At 35.7% G+C, this 27763-nt stretch overlaps 1 long non-coding RNA gene across 1 annotated transcript in view; it reads left to right on the forward strand.

Annotated features, from left to right (window-relative positions):
* LOC147655563 (uncharacterized) overlaps positions 1-26903 on the forward strand; it is a 28672-nt gene extending 1769 nt beyond the window's left edge. Inside the window, exons 2-3 of the long non-coding RNA XR_015289110.1 lie at positions 25481-25609; positions 25958-26903. This is a non-coding gene — a long non-coding RNA (uncharacterized LOC147655563). The remainder of the gene's footprint in view (positions 1-25480; positions 25610-25957) is intronic.
* The last annotated feature ends 860 nt before the right edge of the window (positions 26904-27763 follow it).

Genomic DNA, 27763 nt, shown 5'->3' on the forward strand with positions numbered 1-27763 from the left:
TTTCCTTCTAATGGCTGCGATAATGCCTTTAACCCTTCCCTCTCCCTCCCCATACTCTACACCTCTACCTGTTCTAACTTCTACTGCCTCTGATGCTGGGGTAAATCTGCGGGTTTTTTGGTGGGTTTTCTTTTGTTTCATTGGGGTTTTGGGGTTATTTTTTGAATAGTGTACAGTTTATGATAAAGGGAGTTTTTGTTGTACTGATGTAATCTTCTGTCTTTCATCCCAAAACACTCAGTGGCTAAGAGGGCAATGCAGTGGTTTGATTTTTGGTGAGTTAAGCTGCTTTTGTTTTCTCCTTTTTCTTTCCCTCTTACAGGATCAGAGTGGAAAATAGTTACCCAGTAATCCTGTCGCACTTGCTTTTTCCTGCTCCAAATAACTATGCTTCTGGCATCTTACATTAAAATTACTTCATTTTGGCTTCAAAGGCAGATAAGGAGGATGATACTTGAAGTGAGCTTAGGTTGCATTATACACATATCTACATAAATAATATTTAACTAGATAAAAATGGATTTTCATATCTTACAGATTACCCACATTCATGTATACATTTATGTACACCAGAGAAGGTGTTTAAGTATATTAAAGAATGCTTTCTCCTGCAGTGAATCTTTTCTTCCTTGCTCCCTGTTTTCTGCCTATGTATATTTTTAATGTTCAGATAAGAGACTAACCTTGACTGTGTTAGGTATTCAAAACACCCTGAAACACATCTGCGCTGAGAGAAGTTCTCTGGCTGAAATCACCCTGCTGCTTGTAGTAAGAAGCCATCTAGAAAGTGCTTGTTGAACTAAGAAATCACCAAATACCTTCTGAAGGCTGAGACAAAGATTAAATAGAAACTGAAAAGAGCACCTGATAATCACTCAGAAAGGCAAATAGCTGAACTTAACTGCTAATCACAAACTAAAAAAAGCTACAGGATGGTACCAAATTAAGAGGATTTTAACTACACAGGCAGTATGTTTTTCTGGAACAGGACAGGTTCTGTCATTCCTAGCAATGGGAGTACAGTGGTTGCACAATGGCACAAAATGCAACTTTCACCTTACTCACTGCACTAGCCAAATTACTGAATGCACACAAAACATCTGACACAGCTACAGAGAGCTCTTTCAGATAACTAATGATATCTGACTGGAGAACAATATTTTTGTCTAAATTTAGCTTTTTCTTTATTTTTTTTCATAATTGTGTGAGTTCCCATTTTTATTTATGAAAATAAGGGAGCCATTTCTCCATGGCAGTAGCCTATTCCACTCATATCGTAACTTAACCTTAGCAATAATGATAAGTAAAAAGTTAATACAATAAATATTATATAATTTAAATTATTTAAATGATCCCCCAAATGGGAAAACAATTGTGTTACTTGAAAGATTTCCTATTAGCACAGATATTTAATTACTTTAAAGGAGGTTATGATGGATATATTCAAAACCAAAGAAAGACCATTAAACAAAAGAAAAGCACCAGTCCTTAAAGGTGGTAGACCTAAATTATCTGAAATAGTCAAGGTTTGTCAGTTATTCAATGATTAAATACACACAGTAGAGATCTTTGCAGGTTCAGATGGTGAATGTTTCAATAATTTCTATAAAAGAAATCAGTTCCTTTTCAGATGGGTAGCCAAAATCCTAAGTCATTCCTGAAAATGAAGGCTGATTGTAGGATTCACTTCAAACCCATGTACGTCATCAGTAATCAGTCGAAATTACAAATTAGAGACATATTATCAGCAGTCAAGTTAAATGTAAATTAGACAGGAGGAAAAAGGATCTAAGCAGTATTACCTGGTTTAGAAGGAAAGCAGAAAACAAAAACATATCACTTCTTTATCTTTTATTTTCCTATTTAAATTCAAGACACTTGATAGGTAAATTTAATTTTATCAATTTATAATTTAGAAGAAAAAAATAATTCTTCCAAATACTTTGTAGTCAATGGAATTAATGAAATCTTAAATTACTGTCCCAGGGATGTACAAAATAATATATATAGTTATTAAAATATCAGAACAGAGGATGTATTAGAAAATGGATTTAATGGAAAGAATCCTATTATTTAGTTACATGTTTATTATTTTTATTTTATTCATGTGCTGCAACAATCCTTATGACTCTAAGAAATACTTCAAACAGAAAGCAGAAATAATCACCTTGTTATATGAATGTTAAATTTCACCCTGATGTGTGTGACTTCTCCACAATCAACCATGTTGTGTAAATCTGGGCAGTGAATTTTTCTGGTCATCGTGTTTGAAATCTCTGCTTTTTGTGCTGTAGAGTTTTAATGTAGTCTCACTTAAGTGAGAAGTATCAGTTGTGCTTTATAACATTGATGATATAGTTCATGTGGGCTTCCTGATGCCTTTTTTTCCTCCCTCTCAGTGGTTGTAACAGATGAGACGTCACTGGACATCCTCCCAGGTCAGGAAAAAAAGTGTCCATTCACAGTAGAATTACTTTTCAAACATGCCAATGGAATGTAATAATGGAAGACCCATTTATGATGCCTTGGAGCTGCATTATGTAAATCACTTCTGTATCTTATTACAACTTCAATACATGTTACAGATCAAATGCTCCTTCAAAATCATTAGTAGCTCTGCATGTTTGTCACTCTTTCCAGCTTACAGATCCCAGGTCTATGCATCTGTTCTAACCCTTAAGGAAAAATAGTGATTATGGAGGTAGTGATTCCAAGCTCAGGAAAGGTTAGAAATTAAGGTTATTGTTCATCTAAACAGAAATGAGGTTGGAGTGCTTTGGTCCCATAAAGACATGGACTGATATGGGCTGCCTTGCCCTGCAGGAAACTGCTCAGCTGATGTTTGGGACCATGACTATCGCAATCCAACAAGCTAAATTAAAAATAAAAACAAAAAATTATTAATTTTATATTTTTTTCTTGTTGACTGTTTGATATTTTCAGCTTTTCTTTTTCCATCATTATTTCAAAGATTTCTTTACAATTTCAATTTTTTTATTGATTTATAAAAGTTTAAATGGAGGCTGGTTCTCCTCACTGAGGATTGCTCTTCAGTTTTGTTAACCCAAGTGCTCACATGAGCCTCTCCCAGCATGTCACAGTATTTCAACGGTATTATTCAACAGTATTATATATTGGAAGTAGCACAATAACTCAGTAGTAATTATTTTGCTAAAAATTTGGAAAAGAACTTGTGCAGGGTTAACTGTGAAACCTGAGATTATCTTACTTCTTAAACAATTGCATATTTATTCAGTTAAAGGAGATAACACTCTCATAGAATTATTAGTACCCAAACCAATGAGAGCCTTGTCTACACTTAGAGAATTTTTGATCTTTAAAGAGAGAAAATCAAAACAAATTTTTATGACTTAAGTTCTTTGGGGACAAGAATTACTCACATTTGTATATGATGTTGCTATGGGCTCCCCGAAATTTTAATACAATTGAGCGCTATTTCATGATGAAAGCAACATCATAATCTTACTCATGACAGAGAATAAATGTAGAATCCTTCAAAACTAGTAGCATTTGGGATGATTGCCAATTCGAAGAACACTTGCCAAGTGATGCATTTTGTTACTTCCGTGAGACTGCTTGTTCTGTGTAAACACTATCCATACTCATAGTTTGTAGATACATACTTTGTGAAACTTTACATTTGGGTTGTAATGTTTCTATGTTATTTCTGCCTTTTAGGGTTTCAAGTAGTGGTTGTTACCTTTGGGTCTTCTCTACTTACTGAAATGTATATCAACTATCTCTGAAACCAGCAATTGAAGAGGAGAGGACTATAAAAAATTTAGAAATTAATTCTATTTTACTTTTAAGATCTTTTATTTTGAATACTCTTACACTCTTCTTCTTCAGATTAGAAACATGGTATTTTACAGAGGTATCAATTGTGTTTGTACATTTCACTCCTGTGAAAATTCCTGCACATTTGGCCAGCCATTATCAAAAATGTGAATAAATATGGGTTGCATATGCCCAATAGCAGCTCACATCCTGTAGAAATCTGTGTTCATTCATGGGACCTGAATTCCTCAAAGCCCTGAATGCTGACTTAGTGTGTAGATGACATTTTCACAGAGTGAACAGACATACAAAGAGACTAGCTGCACAACTTCCCCTGCAGTTAGAATCTGGAGAAACAGGAGAAAGGTAAGATAAAAGAAAGCTGGGAGCTTCCTCTGTGCCTGAGAAAGGCCAATAGTGGGCTATTTCTGAGAACTGACAGCATTTTGCACCACTGAAAATTAGGTCCACCTCTGTGAATACCTCCTTTTAAAAACCACAAGCCCAGGAACTATTTCTCTTTTTTTCTGGCTTTGAAAGGTAGTGGGGCTTTGATGGGGCCGGCCCTGCTCACCCGGGCCTGTGTGGCCTCTGGGGACTGCTGCGCAGGACCCCAGCAGCTCCTGGGCAGGGGATGGAGACTGCGGGGGACCCCAGGCCAGGCTCTGCTGCGGCTCTGGGCCCTCCCAGGAAACCCTCCAGGTCCCGTTCTGGTAGCTGGGGCCCCTTCCCAGGGTGGCCAAGCTCTTCCCAGGGAACCCAGCAAGCCTTTTACAGTGGCACCACCGGGCTGGCCTGGCTGCTGAGATCTCAGTGCAGCCACCAAAAAATCATCCGGCATAAACAGCTCCAGCCGCTGCCCCTGGCAGAGATCACATGAGCATCCATGGGCCTGGGCAAGATCTCACCCTTTCACTACACAGCTGAGACCTGCAAACCTCAATCCTCTCTCCAGGGAGAGAAAAAGATGGAGCAATTGACATGTAAAGAGACAACATGAAACATCAAGGCCAGTAAAAGAAGGAGTCAAGCCTTAGATGGAAGAGGAATGAGGACATGCCGAATGGGGCTGTAATTCTTTTGGTAGGGCTATAGAGATGGACAATGATATACTGAAAATACCTGCTTTAATTCATGAATGAGTATTGGGGGAAAAAAGTATTCAAGCTGTTGATCTGAGTAAAGGTATCCATTGATGAAGCTAAGCAGATGTTAGAGTAGCTGTGATCCCATGAGAAGCTTGAACAGAGAGAGTGATGAAGACCTTTTGCCACCAGGGAGATAAGAAGAAAATCTCTGTTTCTAGAGATGATCACAGAGACAGATGGAGAGAACCTTTGACTTTGAATAACTCAAATTAATACCCCTTGAGTTCATGGCCCATGGACACACCTCTAGGAGGGCTGTGAAAATGGGAGGAAATGTCACAATGGCAGAATTTCTGCTTGGGTGGCTGCTATTCAATGAAATGAAAAGCCACGAGAAAACTGTTTCTTGTGGAGAAGTTTCCATGGTATTACAAGAGAAAACTCCTCTCCCTCCAAGGACTGATAGAAGACTATTGTATAGTTGTTACTGTTCTAACATCCCAAGTTTTGTCTCTACATTATCAGTTGGGAGAGGAGAAAGTTGGGTAGGAGCAGAAAAGGTTTCTGGAGGTTTTATTCTGGTTTCTTATTCTTGTAGTCCTGTTAATAAAGTTTTTTTATTCCTTTTAAGTTTTAAGCCTGTTTTGCCCTTCTCCTAATCCATATCTCACAGCAAGAAATGAGTAAGTACCCTGGTGATTTTAGTTAGCGCTAAAACCAACCACCTTATTTGGTGCGTTGGCTGGGAAACTCAAATTGGCAAATCTAAACCACTACAATGAGGCATCAATGAAAGGGCTGAAAGTTAGAAAATATCATAATGAAGTTTGTCCATTATCTTAATCTATTCCTTTTATTCCAGGCAATTATGATCTACTTCAGGTGAGCCCTTCCTAATTTTAACCTGGATTCATAGTTCACTCATTAGACAAAGTTCTGCTATCCTAAGAATGGATTCTTGGTTAGTCCTGGAAAGTAAAGGATGTTGTCATATGTGGTAGTTATGCTTTACATTCATTGGAAGAGAATGAATGCCTTCCTCTCAGGGCAGTTAAGTTCCAGCTAGAAGCAGAGTCTGTCTCTGACCATCAGAGCTCCTGAGGGACTCTTCTATGCCTTACATCAGATGTTTCAAACAGGGTCAATAACAGTGTGTTTGCTCATTTCTGAATGCCCACCTCAGGACCGTGAGGGCTCAGATGAAGAAGCACTGAGCAGTCACAGTTGCAATTAAAGTGAATGGATGCTGTGATTGAAGATGCAGATTATTATAAAATGTGACAAAATCCCACAACGTGGACCCTGGGTAGCTCAGCACTGACTGTTGTCTATGTGTCTCTGCTGCCTGTCTGTAAAGTGGAATATATTACCTTGTCACTTCGGAGAGGTTTTGTTAAGATAAATTAACCTTCAGGAAACTCTCAGAGCTTTGCATGATGAGCACCATAGGGAAGGCCAGAAGGGAATGAATAATTCTGTCTTCAGCTCAGTGCTTGAATGGTGTGCATGAGTGAGGCCTAGGCACACACACTAAAAAATAAAAATAAGCAAAATGTTGAAGACCTGCTGATTAATTTAATTCCATTTTTCACATACCCATAATGAGGTGGGGGGAGGATCTAGAAAAAATCCCTGTGTCATAGTATATTTAAAGATTACATGATTTTGGATATGAAGGGAGGGAGTTAATTCTTGCTTTGATGTCTCTTGAGTACTTGATTTGAAACTTTAAAAATGGTCTTTCAGTACAGCTATTTACATATAGTAGAACATTTTATAGCACTCTCTCTACCATTGTCTCTCTCTACCATTAGACAGCTGGGAGAAAAGCTTACAGAACCTTAAAATGATACTTTAGGCATAAATCCAAATGCTTTTTCCTGTTTTTTCTTAGGCTTTATAAGAGAAAAGCAAAAAAAAAAAACCCAAAACTGTTTCAACCATAGTCTGTACCCTGAGCTTATGGAAAACATGTGAAACTAAGCTTTTTATACAGATAACCTTGATGCTGTAATTACTCTTCTTATGAACATCCTCCTTTTCTTAAACTTCTTCAACTTTTTTTTTTTTTTTTTTTTCCCCAGTTGGTTCATACCCAGAGTAATGTAGAAGTATCTTTGCAGTATGATACATCCATTTTGACTTAAGAAAGTTTTTGAAACCTGGAACTCCTAAGTTGCTTAGAATCGTATGATCAGAACTTTTTAACAAACCAAACAAAAATAATTAGATGCAGAAATGCTATGGTAGGATTTTATACTGCCTGAATTATGAATATTGACTGAAATTTTTCTCAATTCAACCTTCACTGATATTTCAGTTTGATATCCCCCTTTTTTAGCTCTTGGTTTCCCTGAGAGTGTTGGTCCCAAACAAAATGGAAATTGGGAGTGTTTCTTGGAAGGAAGGCACACTGGAAGCAGGACAGTAACTAGGCTGTTTTGACCATGCTGTTTAGAGTGCTGTGGTGAAGGGGGTGCTCACCATATCCAAAAAAATGGGGAGGGCTGGAAACAACTATCAGGCTGGTCAGATAGAAAACTTCGTTCCCTTCTTTGAATTTTATTCTTCTGTTGTGCTAAAGCAAACAACATTCTGTCCATGAAAGAATTATATTTTCTTTTGTGCTTAGAGTTGGCTCAAAAATTTGCTTGATTCCTTAAGACCTGTCAGTCTGATGAAGGAAAATGTGTTCTCATAGGGCTCAAGCAGCATATTTAATTTTCTTAAAGGAGTAACAAATGGATAAATCCTGTTGAAATGATATTTTTCACATTGTTAATTTATCTTTTTTCCCATCTTCCCTGGCACAAGCATGTTGGGTATAAGTGCACACTGAAAAAGCAGCAAAGAAAGCAGAATAGATGTCACATTGGGGTGGTTTTTTTTGGTTTTTTTTTTTGTTTTTTTGGGTTGGTTGGGTTTGGTTTTTTTTTTGTTTGTTTTGCTTTGGGGTTTTTTGTTTGTTTTTTTTTAATTTTATTTTGCTTGCTTGGCACTGTTGTTGGGGGTTTTTTTGGTTATTTTTTTCTTCCAATTTTGAAGGTTCGAAGGTTTACAATAAATCATTAAGGGAGAGATTAGTCTTAGGGAAAAACTGTTTCCTTGCAAGACAAGTTCCCTATTTAGCATTTGAAAATACTTCTGTCATTTCATAGTATCTTTTATTTGATTGGTTTTGGAACAAAATCTTAGTCACATAAGTCTTTATGAACAATGCTGCTCTGTGGTCATTTTTACTATGTTGTAATTTTCAATTGCCAGTTAAGCTTTATGAACATCCACAAGTTGTACAAATTTAACCAAATTACAGTCTTATGAATTTCTCTCTACAATGACTGTTGCATTTTAGAAAAATCCCAGTCCATATGAAGATTAAATTATGACATTGCTGTCTTCATTAAATTTTTAAGGAATTTTGTTTTGTGTTTTTAATGTATGTTATGCCTAGCCCTCTTGTGGACAGTTCTTTAAAGAGAAAGCGGAGGATAGGAACAGGTTACTGCAACTTTTCTCAGCAAAAGCTGGGAAACTGGAAACTGAAACAGTCTGCACAACTCCTAAACAAGACAGTCTGTGAAAAGTACCATTTGATCATTGCCTGTCTATGATCAGATAGGACAAGATCACTATTCTTGATTATTTATCCGGGAAAACATGAGGCACGTACAAATCTTTTCAGCTAAAGAATTCAATTCCTTTTAGCTATTCTCCAAATACCTTTATGCATTTTTTTTTTAATTTTAAAAACAACAAAGAAACAAAAGCATGCTTCATAAACCAATGTAGTGAAGGATATTTAGCTTGAAAAGGGAGAGATCTCTGATTTAATAAAACTGTAATCTTTCATTATGCTGCTGATGAGAGCAAATATAAGAATTTCAAAATAAAATAGGTTGTTTGTGTCAACAATGGATATTGCATATCCCTTTGAGGTAAGCCAATGACTATGCAAAATGTGTACTATAATGCCTTTTTAACACATTGGAAAACTTCAGCGAGGCGATGATGAAAAACACTGGCAAAGCTTCAGCTATTTGCATACAAAATTATTCTGTATTTTTCAGTAAATAAATTCACTTCCATCATTTTAACTCCAGGTATTTCCTTTGCTTTAATTTTTATATTGATCAATGAAACAGCTACCATAGCAGTTCCAGCCTGTAAAAGGAATTTTCTTAAGAGGCAAAAAGCCTCAACATTTGTCTTTGGGAATTATTTTACTGCATTTGCCTGCCTATGAGACAACAGTTTTCAAGTAAATTTGATAACTGGGAGGTCCTTCACAATGCAGGGCCAAGAAGCCAAGAGGAAACTGGAAGCTCCAGAGATCATTGTGAAATGAAAAGGTTTTTCTTTCAAAGGTAGCTGGTAAGAAGAAAGCTGTCAAAGATTAATTTTCATCTGAACTTTAGCAGAAAGAAACTATACAATATTTGACATACTCACCTTAGAAACAATCTAGTTATCTCTCTCTCTCTTTATATATATATATATATATATATATATATACACACACATATATAGGGTCTTCATTCTTCATTATCCAGTGAATAAATAAGATTTTTTTTTTTCCCACTGTTTTTTCATGCATCTACACTCTGTAAAGAAAATTATATTCAGGATATGAAGTGTCAGTATTGGTAACATATTTTGCCCCATAGTATCCACCCTGGTACAATAAATCCATTGTTCTATGCAAGGTTCATGGAACAGTACTCCACAGCCTAGAGAGAACTGCCTTTTTCAATAATCATTAATTAGATATTCACTTTCTTTAACATTCAAAATTACGTTTAAAATGGCAAAAAGCCTGTAATTTTGAATGTTTGAACCTACTTGGGGACATGGTTAAGTAGACTTGGCAGGGCTGGGTTAATGGTTGGACTCAATGATCTTAAAGGCTTTTTCTAACCATAATAATTTTATAATTAAATGATTCTACTTTAAAGACAAATATTCTTTAACAACTAAATGAACTTTTGATTGGCTAAGTACAAGTATTCATCATCTTCTGTACAGGAAAAGCCTTAAGGACTATTCATGATTCTGCATTTTGACAACACAATTATTAATTAGAAGCTTAAAGACAGAAGTGGATCCATGTTGAAGTGTGAATATGCTTGTGATTAAATGTTAGGATTTGTTGATTGGAAATGATTGACAGGTTACTTTGTTTTTCAGGATGATTTATCAGTAAGATTTAATTTGAGCTTTTTTTGGGGGGGTTGGTTGATCTCCTTTTTTGTTTGTTTTTTGAGAGGTTATGTTTTAGAACTATGACTTGGAATATTGTGAAAGAAAATAAGCCACAAAATAAAACAAAATTAACATTTTTTTGGGCTAACCTATTAAAATAGCCTTCTGTCTTTGTGACACTACTAATATCTCCTCATTTTCAGTTTGCCAAAAAGCTGATTTAACTAATGGGAGACCTTTTTTTCCTTCAGTGGCCTAGGGTTCCCAGTTTCTCTGGATGACATAGAAGAGTGTTGACTATATAAAAATTCTATTTGTCTCACTTATTTAGACATTGTCAATATGTTTCTTAAAATCAAACTTTAAAATTATTCTCAGGAAAAACCACACTTATTTAAAGGTAGCATTTCTGGGTTGGTTAGTCAAACTGTCAATGTTTACCATTTGTGTGGTTGGAAGGTTCTGCATTTCTGGATGACAATCATATCATGATATCATTGGATGATAATGAAAAAACTTTGGGAATATAAAAATCTTGATTAGAATTCCCATCAAACATTGGATGGACTGGAGGTGCTTAAGGAAGGACTGGACATATCACTTATTACCATGGTTTAGTTGAGTTGAAGATGTTAAGTCTTAGATTAGACTCAATGATTGTAGAGTTCTTTTCCAACCTAATTGATTCTGTGATACTATGATTCAATTTAACTGGATCAAGAACTTCATCATTCTCTTTAATCATTCTCTTTTTTCTTCTTTTTTTTTTTTTATTTATTCTTAAGTATTTTCATTCTTTAAAGTAAATACAATGTTAGGTATCTAAGAAATACCACTTGCAGAAAAGTAGTTTTTCCAATGCTTTATTTTCCACCTCGATTACCAGCTTGCCATTTTGACAGGGTAAGAAAAAAATGACTTAAAATAAAGCTTCTAAATCTCTGTAGTTCCTTCCAATTTTATTTTTTTTTCCATTCTACTTTTTTTTTTTTTTTTTTAATTTAATTTCTAAATTTCTTTCTGAATAACTGGGGAATATCAGGGATACAGGAAATATAAAAAAACCACATGCAAATCCTAACAGTTTAGAGCAAGTATGACTGGAAGTACCCTTCTTTGAAACCTTGTAAAGGATATCATACAGAAGATAGGAGGGGGCATATATGCAAGGAGGCTGAATTTAGGCACAGCATGCTGTGTGACCAAGCAAAAGAGTATTGCCTTTCATTGTTTAATATTCCTAGCAATAAGGTGGTACCACTTAGGATGTTGAAAAGTAACACATGGAGGGGCATATAATTAAGTGAAGCCTGAAGAATAATTATTCTAGTAAAGCTCAGCATAATGAGAAACTAGGGTTGGGGGTTTTAATATCATATTATGACATTAAGTACAAAATAGAAATGAAGGTAATGCATCTGCTGAAAATGGAAGAAAACTGCAGATACAGGCATTTTAACAAAAAAAGATGACTCTTATCTTCTGTAGAATACTACCATCCTGTATTCCATTTAAGAAAAATAACATTTTATTTATTAGGGTCCTGATATAATTTCAGAAGAAAAAACTGAGAATATTAATTGAGCTAAATGGAAACTGGCTCCATCCCTCTGTTGAAATATTTATATTTTTCTCTGCAGTCATACAAATAAAATGTCACAATTACTCTGGAAACTACAATACCAGTTAAGCCCATGTATCTGAGCTATTTAGAAGAAGCTACTGCAAATTGAATTTTTCAGCATGAGCCTTTTCATGAGGGACAACTCTAGGGTTGCCACAACAGCACTTTTTGCTGCCACTCCAGAAGATTACAAGAGAATTTAATTAATACAGCATTTGGAAGAGTGAAAAGATGTCTGTCCAAGATAATTCTCTAATTCTAGCTAGGGACCTAGCTTGTGTCACAGTGGGCTTTCCTCTGACTACGTGAGTTGTATTTTAAAAGGAGAACCAGAACGTATTTCAAACTTCATCCTTGTTTCTGCCATTGCCATTACAAGGGTTATGAAAGTAACAACTCTTAAGTCATGTTTTACTGGTAGTACCTGAGTCTTTAACACTTCTCTGAAATAGGAGAGCAACCCAGCTGCATATCCTAAAGGTGTCTACTGGTATTACTAGGTTTCTGAGACTATCCCAGGTGTTGACATATGGTTGGCAGTTTCATGACAGGTGATCCTAAATCCATTTGAGAGTGAAGCTAGATATCAGTTAGTATATCCTAAGGTGTCATTTAGGCACAAGGTTCATATGCTTAGTGAACCAAGGCACTCATAAGATTTCCAGGGTTCTGTTCATTCTTCCATAAAATAAATGTCCAAGAAAAAGACATTAACATTTATCTATCCTAATATAATCACTTACAGGGATGAAAAAATGTAAGATGAAATATAGATACAGAAATCAATGAAAAGTCAAACAAATTCCTTATGGAAATAATATTTTCTGAGAATGATGTTGGTTCTCTGCACAAATGTATGGTATTAAGCTTTGGTAACAGAGGAAAGCTTTGGGAAAATTGCCTTCTGAGATCAAATGACTCTCCCTGACGTCTCTCTTAGATTAAAAATATAATAATTATTTTCCTCAGGAAGATTTTGTTAGGGATTTGGAAGAAAAAGTAATCTCTTTAAACTTGAAAAAGCTTTGTCTCCTGGTGCCAGGAGACTGTCATATCATTGGTGTTTCACCATGAATTCAGGGGGTGTCTTGCACTCCTAATAGTCTGCTTCTATAATTTCAGAAGCTGAAGAAACCATTTCAAGTTGGAGAAAAAAATGAACTTTGATTTCATACCTCTATATAGGCTCCTTCAGAAACTCCCATCTACTAAATGCTTTTAATTACAAATAGTAAATGTGTTTGGTGAGGGCTGGTTTTTATTACTCCAAAGTGATGTTAAGAAAATTTGAATTATTGGCGCAGTACTTGAAGCAGAAAAAAAATAAAATGTCTTTTGCATCTAGACACCCATCTGATTGAAAATAATTTAAGACATAATTAAAAAGTTCATTTAAAATTTTACTTTGTAAACAAAAACAGGGATAAAGTGCCCAGAGCACAAAATCGCTTAGATCTCTACAAGTAAAAATGTGTGTCACTTATTGTAGGAAAGAAGTTGGCTGACCCTGCTGTTCATGTCTGACAACCTGACCCATAAATGTTAGGAAGAAGATACCTGCCAAGAATGCTCAATTTACATTGCCTGCCACATCTTTACAGCTGGAACAGGAGATGCCTAAAAGCTTTTTCTTCTTCCTTTTTTTTTTCTTTCCTTAATAGCAAGGCAAAAAAGTCTGCTTTCTCTTGAATCTGAAGTAGGACAGTGAATCATTCTAGTTCTTTGTACTTTAAAGTTGGAGGTATTGCAGAGGGCACTGCTCTGTACTATAAAACCAAAGGGAACGTTTCAGGTGTAATTCTCTCCAGTGCCGGTCTAAGTACTGCCATGGCAGTTACCACATAATGCACAGCACTGCTACACAAGTTGACCCCTGGGGAGCATTTAGTAAATTGTAAAGGACTGTGAAAGCACAAAATAAAGAAAGATGGACTTTTCTTCTGAACACACTGGTTTCATTTCTGCAGGTACTGCAAAGAGCAATAAGTAAGTTAAAAGTTGCCCAGGAGCAGCAGCTACCCTTGCTTTATGAAACAAAGGTGGCTCCATCCTTGTCCTGGAAAACCACAAAGTGATGCTTGCACAGAAGTGCTTTCCACCAGCAGCTCACAGGAAGGATGCAGGGCAGAGAGCAGGCTGACTTTAACACTGTGACTAGTGAGGGCTTTTGTGAAATCATACAGATTTTTTGGTTTATCACTGACCAACAAATAAAATAAAGGGCCAGCCTCCACCCCAGCATTTTCCATTCCAGATTGGTCTGAAATGCCTAGCAAGTATTAGGAAACATCAACCAAGAATGTGAATTTCTTCCCCCTGCATCAAAATGAAATTTTATCATGTTTTGACAAAAGCCTGCAGTCCAGCCAGCTGGTTACATCTTATCAGGCAAAAATTCAGAGGCGTTCAGCTCTGATCCTTGTTCTGGCTTTGACTTTCCCTGCATTGGAAATGCTGCATAGAATTAGAAGTCCTTGTCTAGATTAAAGATGGTAATTCTGTCCAAAGAACTCTGGAATTCACAGATGAAAGCTAATGTGTTGGTACTAGGTCTAACTTCTCAGTGGTCACTCACTAAAATGGCCTGCTTACTGTAACACTGTGTCATTACCTTTTGTTCCCAGCTCCTCTGAAGGTGATGTTGTAATGTCAGGGTCTAACTCAGGTTTTCTGGAATGGTACTGCCCTTCCTGGGAGTGCATATGTTACAGGAGCAACATGAAAAAACCTTAAGTGACATAAGTGACATCCTCAGACCTGTCAGCTTCAGTGAGTTGCTTCAGTTTGTATCTTGTAGAGTCTTAGTATTAAAAATGCGCTGAGACAGACAATTACCTGCAGAATTTCAAAAAATATTTTTATCAGGGACTTTTTCTTTCAAACTTTGGGAGGATAATGAACAGGAAAATGGGTGTCCCCCAAAAAAAGCAAAACTGACCTTTTCAGTATTAACTACAGCTTGGCTTGGATTCTCTTTGAATCTGGGGTGCAGGTGTGACTTTTGTTCCTGCTGCTTTTCCACAGCTAGTTCTAAAAATCTGTCAAGGCTTTTCACAAAATAAATTCTTTGAAAATGTGGCTTTTTTTTTTTTTACTTATTTTTATTTATTTATTCTTAGAGCAACAGCAATGTAAGACCACTTTAAAGGCAAACAGCGGGAGCAAGTCCAGACAGCAAATGTAGCACACCAAACCTTTTCTTATAAATTCTTTCCACATATCTCCCTCTGCCTCCCTCCTCATTGCAAATAAAAGACTGAAGAAAGGAAGAAAAAGCTTACACAGCATCATTTGCATCTCTGCCTTTAGCTAGTCACATTTTCCTAGCTTGAGGTGATATGCATTATTGAAGAAAGTCCAGCACTCTCAAGTAAATATGTGCCACTCAAATAAATAACTATGCACTACGCTCCTCTATACTCTTGGGCAGTGTTTATAATAACCCACATACAACCCAGTTTTCATTTTTCATCCTTACTTTCATTTTTCAGGGAACAAATTTTTTAGCAAGTATGTCAGATACACAGGAGCCAATCAGAATGAACTAAGAGATCGTATCAATTGTTGAATCAGTACAGCAGTGTTGTGACAAAGCAATATTCAAATGTGGCTGTCTGCTTTTAGCCATTTAAGTCCATGCATAAGCTAAAGATCTGTAATGCAACTGGTACTATGAGACTTTGGATGTCTAACCTCAGGTGTCTGGCTTAAAATATTGAATTTGCATTGCAAAAAAGCATAGTTAGTTATTATCTAGGAGTTAATTGACCAGTATAAATTAATTTAGTAACGTCTTCCTTTTATTGCAACCTGATACAAGGAATCTGCAACAATATTTAGTAAATTACAACTTGAGCAATTCCCCATTAACTGCCTAATTTCTCTCATAGATTCTGCTTTCCTAAGTTGTTCCACTAAACATTTTAGTGCTTTTAAGTCAGGATAATTATTGTGGACTGAACAGTCTGAAATTTTAAAACAAAGCTTTTGGGGTTGATATATAATTGTTCTTCCTTTTTATGACTACCTGACAAAGGTCAGTCCTTCATAATTTCCTTGAATTTTGGTTCATTTAACTGATACCTGTGTGGTTTTCGTATACAGCTACTACTCTGATCTATCAGAAAGATATACATGCTTCAAGGTTACATAGCAGAACCTTTCTAATCATAAGAGTTGAATATTCCTAAGCTATTTGGAGTTTGGTGTTTTAGCAATCTCCACGGACTCCATGAAAGAAATTCAAGGTGAAGTTCTCAACATTTCATTATATGGTGAAATGGCATCTAATGTTTCTGCAGAGGAGACTTAAAAATATATATTATTTTAAAATAATTTTTTAACATCTTCCAGTTTTGTTTCAAAGACAAATAGACTCTTTCTTTAGTATTAATATGGTCAGGCAATTTCTGTGTTTAAATGTGTATACTTATACAAAGGGAGAAAGTAGGCAGGACTATTTGTACTGGGCATTCAGGTGTATTAAGTAATATCAGCAAAGCCTTCTTGATATCATCATCTTTTGAGTCTATAATGCTCCTTGAATATTTGTGAACACCTTGTGTTTGTATTAGCTGGGAACTCTGAAAGACATTAATCAAGAATTATTCCTGTAGACAGTGTGTAACAGAGAGACTCCCCCCTGTAACAGGACTTGGGGTGCCAGAGCAGTCTATACATTCAAACAGCTTGCCTGACGCATTCACTGTCTTGGGTTACATATGGCAAATCACTATCTTGATTTGTACATTTGGGTTAAAACACTCATCCTTTAATGTCCAGGATTCAGGATAATTTCTCTTCTGAACCCAAGAGTTTCAAATGTTCAATTCTACTCCACAAGGACAATGTGCTAAACGAGTCTGTGAACTATTTTGGATAAACTTATTTTATAGTTATGAAGGTTCTTGTTGTAAGATATTGTGCAGGAAACAAAAATGTTTAGAAATTAATTAGGCAGCTTTATTTAATGAATATTCGTTGGTGGCTGTTAAGTACACTAGCCTGGATGCAACTTCTGCCTTAAAAAAAAAAAAAGAGTGTATGAGTGAGAGAAACCTTAAGCTTCTTAGTTTTTCAAGGTAGAAAGTTATATCAGTCTATATTTCAACTGTTTCTTGCAGTTTTCTTCTAAGTAACCTCTATTAACCATTGTTAGACATGATACTGAGTGTTCCAATATGGGTCCCGTTACGTAGTTAATGACACATCTCTGCATTCTTTGATACTACAGGACCCAACTTCAGTCTCAGAGAGGGCAGACTGGAAATTCAGAATGAAATTCCTTGGAGTATGAGGTAGGCTACTTCCTCAGGGCCCCCTGGCTCTCTCTTACAGAAGCTGGAACTTGTACTATGCATGAAGCAAGGCTACAAAGGTTACCTCCTGATGAGGTCATTGAAAAGCTGATTTTTATTTCTGTCCCTGATACTGCTGCAGAATTTTTGCCTGATGCTAGGCAAGCTGATTAAAATGCATTTTTTAGAGTGCTGACTAATGACCTTTCCCATTTCTCTATGACCTGCTTTTGATGCTTGGTGGTAGGAGTTCCCCAAATAGCAAAGCATCAGATGTTCATGGACTGATGTGGAGGCTGCAGTCTTTGGGAGGTGAGATTCAAACAGGGTGAGCAGGCAGAACATTCAAGTCAGAGTCATTCCAGACAGTGAGTTCCCAAAATCAATGGTTCTAAATCTTGGTGCTTTAGGTACCCAGTGTAAAATGAGGATAATATTGTGGTCATACTTTATAGGCAGTTGTAAAACTAAAGGCATTGCCATTCATGGAATATAGTCATGGGCACCACAAAAAAGTCTAAATAAAGGGTTTCAAAGCAGAGTTTGAATAATGTAGAGCAAACAAGACCAAAGGCCATCCTTTACAGAAAAAGAAGAGAAAAAAACTGGAGCACCTCGTTACTTTCCTGAATGCAATTCATCCTTTTACAGAGGAAGACTGGGGGTCACGTGTAAGGATTGACCAAGTAATAAAAACACAACACTGAGTTAACACTGCAGAGGTGACTTTTTCTGCATGTTTGTAATTTGCTTGTATTTTCTGGCATTGGGGGTGTTTCTTAAGATGGCATATGTGTGGAATATGCATACAAGCTAATAAGAAAATGAACTATACTCACAATTATTATTATTATCCTCAATGACTTAAGAAAACTTGTGACCTCACTTTTTTTTTTCTTGTTGATTCTATCCAAAGACAAGAAAATTTTTTAATTGAGGGCCATGCTCCTAACAGTCATTTTACCAACAACAAATTATATGGTGGCTGCTGGAGTTGGTAGAATCCCAGTCTCCTGGTGTCACCAGACATCTGTCAAAAATTTTTGATATGGTGCACTCAATGAGTGCTCTCCATTAGTTTCAGAGGTAATAAAAAATTAGAATATTCTCCTTGTATTTTCTACAGATTGCCTGATGTTTTTTAGATAAGCCCTTCTGTAGCCTCAGAATGTACTTCAAAAGAGAAATTAGGACACCCATAGCAAAACAGTTATGCCTTTTCTTCCAAAGGATGGTGCCAGACAAAAATGGGTACTTTGGGTAAGTGAATCAGAAACAGGGAAAAAGACCTAAGGAAGAAAGGTGTGATGTAGCTTGTACATGGGATTTAGGATAAATTTCTGAGCTATGTCAGTTTGCTGGAAATATTTTTAATCTTTTTTCCAAATTGAATTGTGTAAACACCATTTCTGATTTTTTACATGTGTCTAGCACATATTCAGACCCACAAGATTCTGCATTGCCCTGAAATAGCCAATTAGGAGAGTAAGAAATAGCCTTTGTATTTTGCATTTTGTTTTTTTTAGTTTTGCTGGACTTTTGGTCAAGTGTGAGCTAAGAGGTTTCTAAAGATAAACCATTGACTTTCCTTCATGTGTCACATTGTGTATTGCTTATCTATAAAATAGGAGTAGAAAAGTCAGATGCCTACAGAAAAGAAAAAATGAAAAGAAGAGGAAGAAATAAAAATCATTGAATAGTCATCACTCATGTATTTTTTCTGGTATTCATTATGAAAACATGTGGTTCCATCTAAATTTTGTGGATGATTCTGGCCTTTGCTTCAGTGTCTTTTTTCTTTTAATCTTCATGGTTTTTAAGTCCTGATACCTTAAAACCTACCTAATATTTTAAAACAGAAATGAACAATCCTTTTTATTTTATATCCTTTGGGAGAGACAGATTGATTTTTTTGGAGGTAAGGGGTAGGGGTTATTGGATTTACATGTATGAGGAATTGATGGAAGAAAGCTCAGCTGAAAGAAATGAATTTTGTATTTAGTGTCTGGTGAAAGAAATTAATTTTGTGTTTAGTGCTGAATGCAATAAAAAGTCATTTCTCAGCCAAGCACCTGTGCAAATTCTGTGATCCATATTCACAAACCTCCTCCTGCAGCACAGCAAATTTATTGGTTCTAGTGAGAAAATATTATTGTCAGGATCTTGCGGTCACTGTGAGAACTGATGTCTGGGAGACAGATCTGATCTCACAAAACCCTCCAAAGACCAGCAGATTTGACTTAAACTGGGAACAGCCTGAATTCCAGATGCTGGAATTACATCTTCATGGAAGCAGTATAAGATAAAGCAACTGATGCTGATTAGGGATACACATTGGTTTCTTCCTCAGGTTTGTTGTCTACAGCCTTATTTTGTGTGCTTTATTTCTTCTGAGCTTGTAATCTGACATGTAAGCTCTTAAGAGAGTTTATACTGAGCAGTTGTATCTCTTTCCTGACTATAAAGAGTCATTGCCTTATGTAGCTTTCTTATCTAATCTCATTCATATGACAATTAGTGGTACTGGTTAGAAATGAGGTAGCTAGAACAACTAAGTCCTTGGGTCTCAGCTGTGGATTGCATCAGTCCAAGAAAAACTTGCTGCACTTTTTCACATTAAGGAGAATTGCAAAGCGGACTATATACATATAACTTAAGGTTTTTTGACTATTGAGCTACTGATTTGCCATGGTTCCTGATAATAAAATATATCAAGGTTCTTTAAGGTACAGAGGTATAAATTTCATGGTTTTAGTTCAAAATGAACAAAAACCTATGTACAGTGCATCGAGGTCCCAGATTTGAGGAACCTGCACAAACATGTATTGAGATTTGCCTTGTAAAGTGCTGCCCAGAGTTTCAGAAATAGCTGCATATGGACATGCAAAGCATCCATATCCTTTATATCTCTTTAGCTGACCATAGTGTTAACCATGCAGGAGCAAACAGGCAAGAGTAATAAACAGTCTAAACTCCAGTAAAACTATAATGGCAGAGTGATTTTGCCTGATACAGGTTCTAAGAAGGAATTGAAAATTATGGGAAGGTAGGTAGATAAGTAGATAGTTATTGAAATAATATGTGCTACTGCCTTAAAAAAAGCTTCAGAAACTAATATCAGTATGTACACAGAAAAAGTGTCAGTCCTTTTGGTAAGGAAGGTTATGCTTAAAAAAATTCCCCTGTGTAAAATGTGTGAAAATTCCCCCATTCGTAACAGCGTTGGTACTTCAGAAAAAGACTGTTGAAGTAACGAAGAGAAATGTTGGTATAAATTCACATTCCACATTTAAGGTTATTATAAATATCTAATTTGAAATCTTACATTTACAAAACACACACATTCCCTATTCCTCAGAGGCAACTACATTTTGTCATTGAGTGGCAGAGGACTGGAACTCCCCACTTTCATTCTTTTGAAGAAATCTGACATTCAAGACCAAAGTTAGTGGGATAAATATTCTCCATTGTCCCATAGTTATTGCCTGATTGCATTTTTGGTTTTTTGGGGGGGTTTTGTTTACTTAGATTTGCTTGGGGTTTGTGTGTGTGTATGAGAGAGAGTTAAAATATTCATTTTTATAACTGCCTGCTGTCCAAATTAAACTACGATTCTGCTCTTCCTGTCTTCTATATCATCATCAGTAAAAAATATTATTCAGCTGGAATTCATCTATCAACTTTGATGGTGATACACAAGCCAGAGTGAAATCCCATGCAGTCTTTCAGGAAGGTCTTGGTTTTGCAGTGCTAATATTACAAAACCTTTGCTTTATTCGGTAAAATTAACAGATATACATCATGTACATATGGGGAATAGATCTACCAGATAGGAATATGAGGGGTTTATAACCATTTTTCAAGTTGTAACTGTGCTTTAAAGCTTTGAAAGTGGTGACACAGCTAGTTTGACAGCATTGCCACTTTAAGCCTTTTAACATCACTGCAGGGTATATTAACACACCCAGCTTTGCCACAAAGGAGAGGCTCACACTCAAACCCTGAAGCAATACAGTGCCTCAACAAACATCAGCAGCAGATAACCGCTGACCCACCCTCTGCCTCGGATAAGTATTTATAGCCAGTGAACTTCACTTTTCTTCTTCTTAAGAAAGCAATTGATTATGAAAGAAGGATAGTTTTATATACTAATGGTGCACTTGAAATTATATTTGGAGTACAAATTTGATTTTGTAGTGATGTGACATACATAATCTTCCCCAAGTACTCTGGAAGTTCAGAAGTACTATGATTCAGCCTATTTTGTCCTAACACTAATATGTAACATGACATGCTTTAGCTTAATATTTTTAGCCTTAGATTTTCTAGATTGATTTTTCAGAGTGAAGAGTAGACATTTTCTCCTACCTGGCATAAGCAGATGTTCATGTGTGTCCTTTTGTATGGTAGTTCTGCTAGTATCAATTTGCTTGGAAAAAAATGGGCCTTGATTGCATTTGTGACTTAATTATGTTTTGAATGTAATAATTCTCTGGAAAATGTCGTTCCACTCAACATATTTTCAAAAATTCATCTAAGGACACCAGCCATTTAAATTTCTATCCAGTAAATGTATTTTTCATACTTGTATATGGATGAGACTCTAGGATTCACCTTCAGAAGTTTTGCAACAGTGTGTTTTCATAATAATAATAAAAAAAATTTGTGTGAATTTTATTTCAGAGAAGACTGAATCTCCATGTATGCTTAAAATCACAGGATCTGCTTACAGGGTGCCAAGAATATATACTTTGGAATCAGTCCTATTACTCGAAGTAAAGCACTGCTGGTGAATAAGAACTGGGCATATGGTGATTATGCAGAACTGTAGTGAAAAACCACAATGAGTGCAACATTTTTGTGCTGTTACTACTTAAACTCTTCATGACTCTAAAAACAGCAAGAACCATCACCACTTTAGGTCAATATATCAGAAGAAATAAACAATACTAACCAAAGTCTTACTAGTCTCTTACATTGGAATGTTGAATGTTGGTAGACACTAACAATTTAATTATTTTCTTTCCTGAATCTGAGAGAAAAATGAGAAAGGTTCCTAAAGACTGCTAATTCCAACAACTATCTCCAAGGAGTATAGTGATGTGTTGTATCTAATTATGTTTTTCCATTATGTTATTCTGGACTGTTTATCTATTCAGAAATGGCACGGTACACCAAACTCAGGCAATTTATTCTGCTTCCCATCCTTTATTGTAATTTTTTTTTTGTGATTACATTTATATAAATATATATAAATTTAACTTCCTTCCTTTGAATGAGCCCTGTTTTGTTTTGTTCTGAGCCTGGTGGCCTGAAGAGGGAATTTGCCCCATCCTCCTCAACAGAAAGTACCAGTATTCTGTGTCTACAACTTCATGGTTATGAAGTCGTAGACACAGAATATATATACATAAAGTATAATATATATGTATACATATATACATATAGTATATATACACATTTATGGACATATAACATAGAAGTTGTAAAAATAAGTGCTTATTCAGTGCTACCCGTATGATCCTGGATAAAAATGCTGAGTGGAGAAGTATGGGCATGGTTTGGCAAAAGGGGCAGAGGGGAGGGTAGGTGGGTAGGACAGTAATAATAATTCTGTGGTTATTGTGTTGAGATTTAATCAGACTAACAGTACAATTCTTGGGTATATTCCTTTTGCCTATAGAAGATTTTTAATCTAATTAACCAGTAAGAATAAGACACCCTCTGTAACCTGGTGCAACAAATCAATAATAAAATACACAAGGATGGGTATTTCCAACTTGTAACAAGTTTCAAAATATGCTTCTCACCAATATTTTTATATTAGTCTTTCATTAGTTAATGAAAAGCAAGGAACACTTATTGGTTACTTAAAGCAAGCTAGTAAAAATAAGGAAAAAAGTTTTTTGCATGTAAAAAGCTTTTCAATCAAAGATCTGAGCCACTTTTTCAGAAGCACGAAATTAAAATTTAAAGATCAAATCACTGCAAGAATGCAAAGTGTTTTGTGTTAATGTATATAAAGTATTTTATTTCATGGTTCATTATAAATCAAGGCTGTGCCCACACTTACTAATTGCAGCGTTCTCTTGTTGGTCCTGTTTGGAGAGGATGCTGATTGCTTTAGCACGTACAGGATCCAGATTAATTTATTTCTTGAAGGGAAAGCTGAGTAGAATTACCAATTATCTTTTTGTAAATATTTGGAATATTACACGTTTACTTTTAACTTTGAAATTGCTGTTTGTTATTTATCTTTGAGGTCTGGAAGCCTCCCTAACTGAAGTAAAACCATGACAGATGAGCAGTGTCACACTCAACTGAATGATAATTTTTTGTGTGTTTTGTGGATGGAGAAACTATAAACTGCTTCTTAGCTCTGCTGCTAAGGAGGCTGGAAAGGAGGAAAGATAATGGCAGATTGGGTGACCGTTTTCCTTTCCTGTTGTATCATGTTGTACGTTAGAGCAGACCTTTTCCTAGTAAATATTCCAATAGCATTACAGTAAACAATAATACTCTGATTACAACATTTGATGATTTTACTTTATGAGACATGCTATTGTAAGAACAACTGCAGGAAGGTTTGAGAGAAAAGGGTGTTGGGAACATAGAAAAAGAGCAGCCTTCCCAGGTTTATTTATATGGGTACATGGTCTCCAAAAGACTGTGGTGATGTATATGGCAGATAAAGGCTAGCTGTGCTGATTTTTTTGTTGCTACTGATCAAAATACTGAAGCAGCGTTATTACTTCAATCCCTGCAACATGGTATTAGCTACTTCAAAGCTATACTCTTTTTGTTGTGCTGAATGTGTGCTGAACTATAAGCTTCTGACACAATATAAAAACAAAAGCTGTGCTAACTTTCATGTCCTAAACACAATGGAAAAATGAAAAAAATAAAACACATCTCTAACTTCAGAAGACCCCAGTGTAAGTGTTCTCTCAAAGCTACAAATTGAAAATCCCTAATTTATAATCATTAGAAACAGAATATAATTTAAATATTTGCTTTAAGATGAATTATATCTTTGACACCATTGACCATGGGCTGATTTTTATTGCTTCCAAAGGAAGCTTAAGGTAAGTAGTTCAGATATAGATTTCTGGAGGAATATTTCTACAATAATCAGATAGCCCATTATACTCAAAATATTGTATTGGCAAAACAGAAACATACCTCATATGAGAAGCTACAAATTTATTTTTAATGTCATTGAAATCTTAAAAGCCTAATGAAATAAATGTTAGTACAGATCTAATTAGTTTATAGAAAACAAAAGAGAAACAAGATAAACTACTACAGAAAAAGACTTAACAACAATAAATAAGTACAATACAATTCAAAAATTTATATGCATTTTTTCTAATACCTATTTAATTTCTCTGCTTTTACACTTCTCCATCCAGAACCCTCTGAATCCTAACACGAGCAACTTCAATCTGACTGGAAGTGGAAGGGGGCTTTATTTAAAAGGATCTGACAGTGCCCCAAACTATTCACCAGGAAGACAGTGATGATGTTATTTTTTATTATTTTTTTCCTAAGAAAAAGTGTGAAATTAATCACAATGGTGTTCTTTTCCTCTCTATAGGGTCCACATGGGGCTAATTGGTAACATGCTTTACACCCTTGTCTTCCTTGGTTGGCAAGTCCATGTCACACTGAAATCTTCTGCATACAGTGTGGGTTAGATAAGTTTAGTACTTGTTTGCTTTTCCCTTTGTTACCCTTAGATTTGTTTTACCCACCACCCATGGTTGCATTTTTTATCTGCCCTTTGGTGAACTGTTTCTAATTCCGGAATCCTCAAATGTCAACCTCTCTCTTCATCCTATGCCTGCTCTCTCCTGCATTCTGTCCCTTGTCCTCCACTTCAAGGGCTCTGCTGTCATAATAGGTCTGTGTTTCTCTACATTGCATCATTATGCTGCAGCTTTGAACAATCTAGTTTACTTAGAATAGCTGTTTGTTACTACTACATATGTAAAAAATTATGGTTATACCACAAAAAAGTAAGAAATAAAATTAGACATATCTACCTAGTAGATTGGAGAAATTTCTGTTGCCGCTAAATATGCCAAAACAAAGCTGCAGGAGACAAAACCCAAGTTTTGACAAAGCATGCCTGAGGGATCTCAGCCCTGAGGACTTTGAGCATCAGTGGCCAGCTCATAGACATGGTAGAATTGCTTTCTTTGGCTACAGGATGCAAGACTTCCCAGAAATTCTTGTGTAAACAATAGCAGAAGGACCATGATCATTAGAAGGACAACATTTGTCTGCATAAGTCACTATGATTTGTGACATTTAGAATAATGAAGATGTCAAGATTCTATCTGGGATTTTCAAAAATGGATTTTTGAAAAAATAAAGCTACCCCATGACATTACTGTATAAATAGTATGAGTAGTTTGCAACGAGATGTTACACTATGAGAAACTGATGATGATTTCTGTTTTCTTCTCTAGTTTCTGAGATTCTCATTGCACAGAATGAACGGTATTAACTCCATTCAGCCATGCTACCCTGCAAACAAGACGCCATGACTATTGTCAATAGCTTGAATATGAAGAAACATAAAAAAGGAACCTCTAAAGGTGTGATGAAAAAATGGGGGAAATGGGGGGACCAAATTGATAAAGTTCAGTATAAACCCAGTTGAAGTCTTGAGAAGTTCGTTAGCTGGTGTAAACATGGATCTACCCCATGTATGAATGAGAAAAAAAAATTGATTCTGAGCTCCAAAGAAAAACAATGTTACCTTATTGTGACAGGCAATTATAAAATGAGCTTCAGTAAGGATTCATGTGAAAGGGGGGAAATTAGATTTTTTTCAAGAACCTTTTCCAACTAGATTGATTCAATGAGATTGGTTAAAATGAGATTTCTGTTGAGTTTTTTTTTTGTATGTTTGTTTGTTTGTTTTTTTCCAAAATCTGCATTAGCATGATTTTGTGGAAAAAGGAGTCCCAAATGACTGCAGAAGGGAAAGACTTAGAGTGAACATTTATGGATGAAGAGATGGTCTAGTAAGAGGATAGCAAAAATACAGGATGCACTGTCATAAAAAGGACACAAGACACTTCAAGCATGTTCCTGACCTGCTCAGCAAGGATATTGCACAGCAAGAGGTAGTGCATTAGAGCCAACAGCTGAAGGAGGCTGACACACAGCAGCTGCTACAGGATGCTGGCAGCTGTGGGTGGGTCCACTGATCCCTTGGAACAACATAAAATTCAGAGAATGTTTGCCAAAGTTTCATTCATAACCAATTAAAAAAAAAATAAACTCCTTGTGACACCCAAGGCCTTAGAAAATCATTAAAAATATTATAATTGGGAAGACTGGTCTTTATGCAATGGTAAATCAGATGCCAGGTAGTGTATTTTGACTTTACAGAAAGAATCATCAACTACCATGCTGCCAGACGCTAACCTGATGCAATTCAACCTTCTCATATGTTCAAGGTGGCTTTTAATGCTTTTCTAAAGATCTTGATGTGAATATTTGTGGAGGAATGATTACTAGAAACCTGTACAATTTAGAAATGTGTGGAGGTAAAAAAAGAAGCACAGAATTAGGGTGCTGCTTCTACCAGCCACCTATGTAAACAATTATAATGCAAAAAGCATCTGAAGCAATGTAAAGCCTTCAGATGAAGTTCTTACCTACTATCGAGTTAGAACAACTGCAGTAACATATATGGATTTATTTGCCATGTTTGGTACGATGTCTACACCAAATGAAATACAGTTTGAGTCAGAAAGAGGTGATGCCCTTTTTAAAAGTGATGGATTTTTCTTTCGTAATCTTTTTTATTTAATCATCCCAGTTAATATTCATAAAAGAAATAAATGAATGACTAAACTGTACTTGTTAATAAAATAGAAGACAGCATAATTCTTAGCTATTCACTCTACAGATGATACAGAAAATAAAGGCAATTTTGTCAATCATCTTCCCTATTTTAATTATATTTTCATATGTTATTATGAAGAATATGCAACACTGACCAATTCTCTTTAAAGACAATTTTTCTAAACAAAGAAATGTATTAAATCCTTCTGAAAATGTTTACATGTGAAAATTGCCAAATTTTCAAATAAATGAATGTCCTGTACATTTCTTACATTAAAATTTAAGTTAAGGGGTAATAAATGAACACATACAGGTTTAATGAATTTTGTTAAATCTCACTGCAATGGCAATACATTGGCTCAGTTACAGTTAAATCTGTGAACAGACTTTATGTTAATGAAATCATTAGAGCTCTGTTCTTTGAAATGTTACTTGACAAAGCTGTTCCACAAAGCTTTTCACATTGTAAGAATAAGACAAAGCCTGAAATTATTCACCCTCAGACATAAAGGACTGTGAAGGAGACAATGCAAGAGGCAGGTATCAGAATTCTGTTTACCTTTTGAAGTCTAGATTCAGGGTGGCATTAAGTGGCCAGCAAAAACATTTGGGATTGTTTCATCAGAAAGTCCAAGCAAAACATAAATAAATATTTTAATTTTTTTTTATTATTTTTTTATTTTGCACCAACCAGTGTTTTGTTCCCTTCCAAAATTATCTTGTGCTGATATCTTGATACCTTCCATTCTGTCACCTAATTTATTCCATTTATTTTAAGAGTTTAATTATTATTTTAAAAAACGCTGTAACTAAAATGTCTTTACAATATAGAGCATATACTCCAACCTGCCACCTTTGTGTACAAAAATCATGAATGCTTGTCTCTAGAAATG

The sequence above is a fragment of the Cyanistes caeruleus genome, chromosome 1, assembly GCF_971803275.1.
Source record: "Cyanistes caeruleus chromosome 1, bCyaCae1.hap1.1, whole genome shotgun sequence".
NCBI classification, from domain to species: Eukaryota; Metazoa; Chordata; class Aves; order Passeriformes; family Paridae; genus Cyanistes; species Cyanistes caeruleus.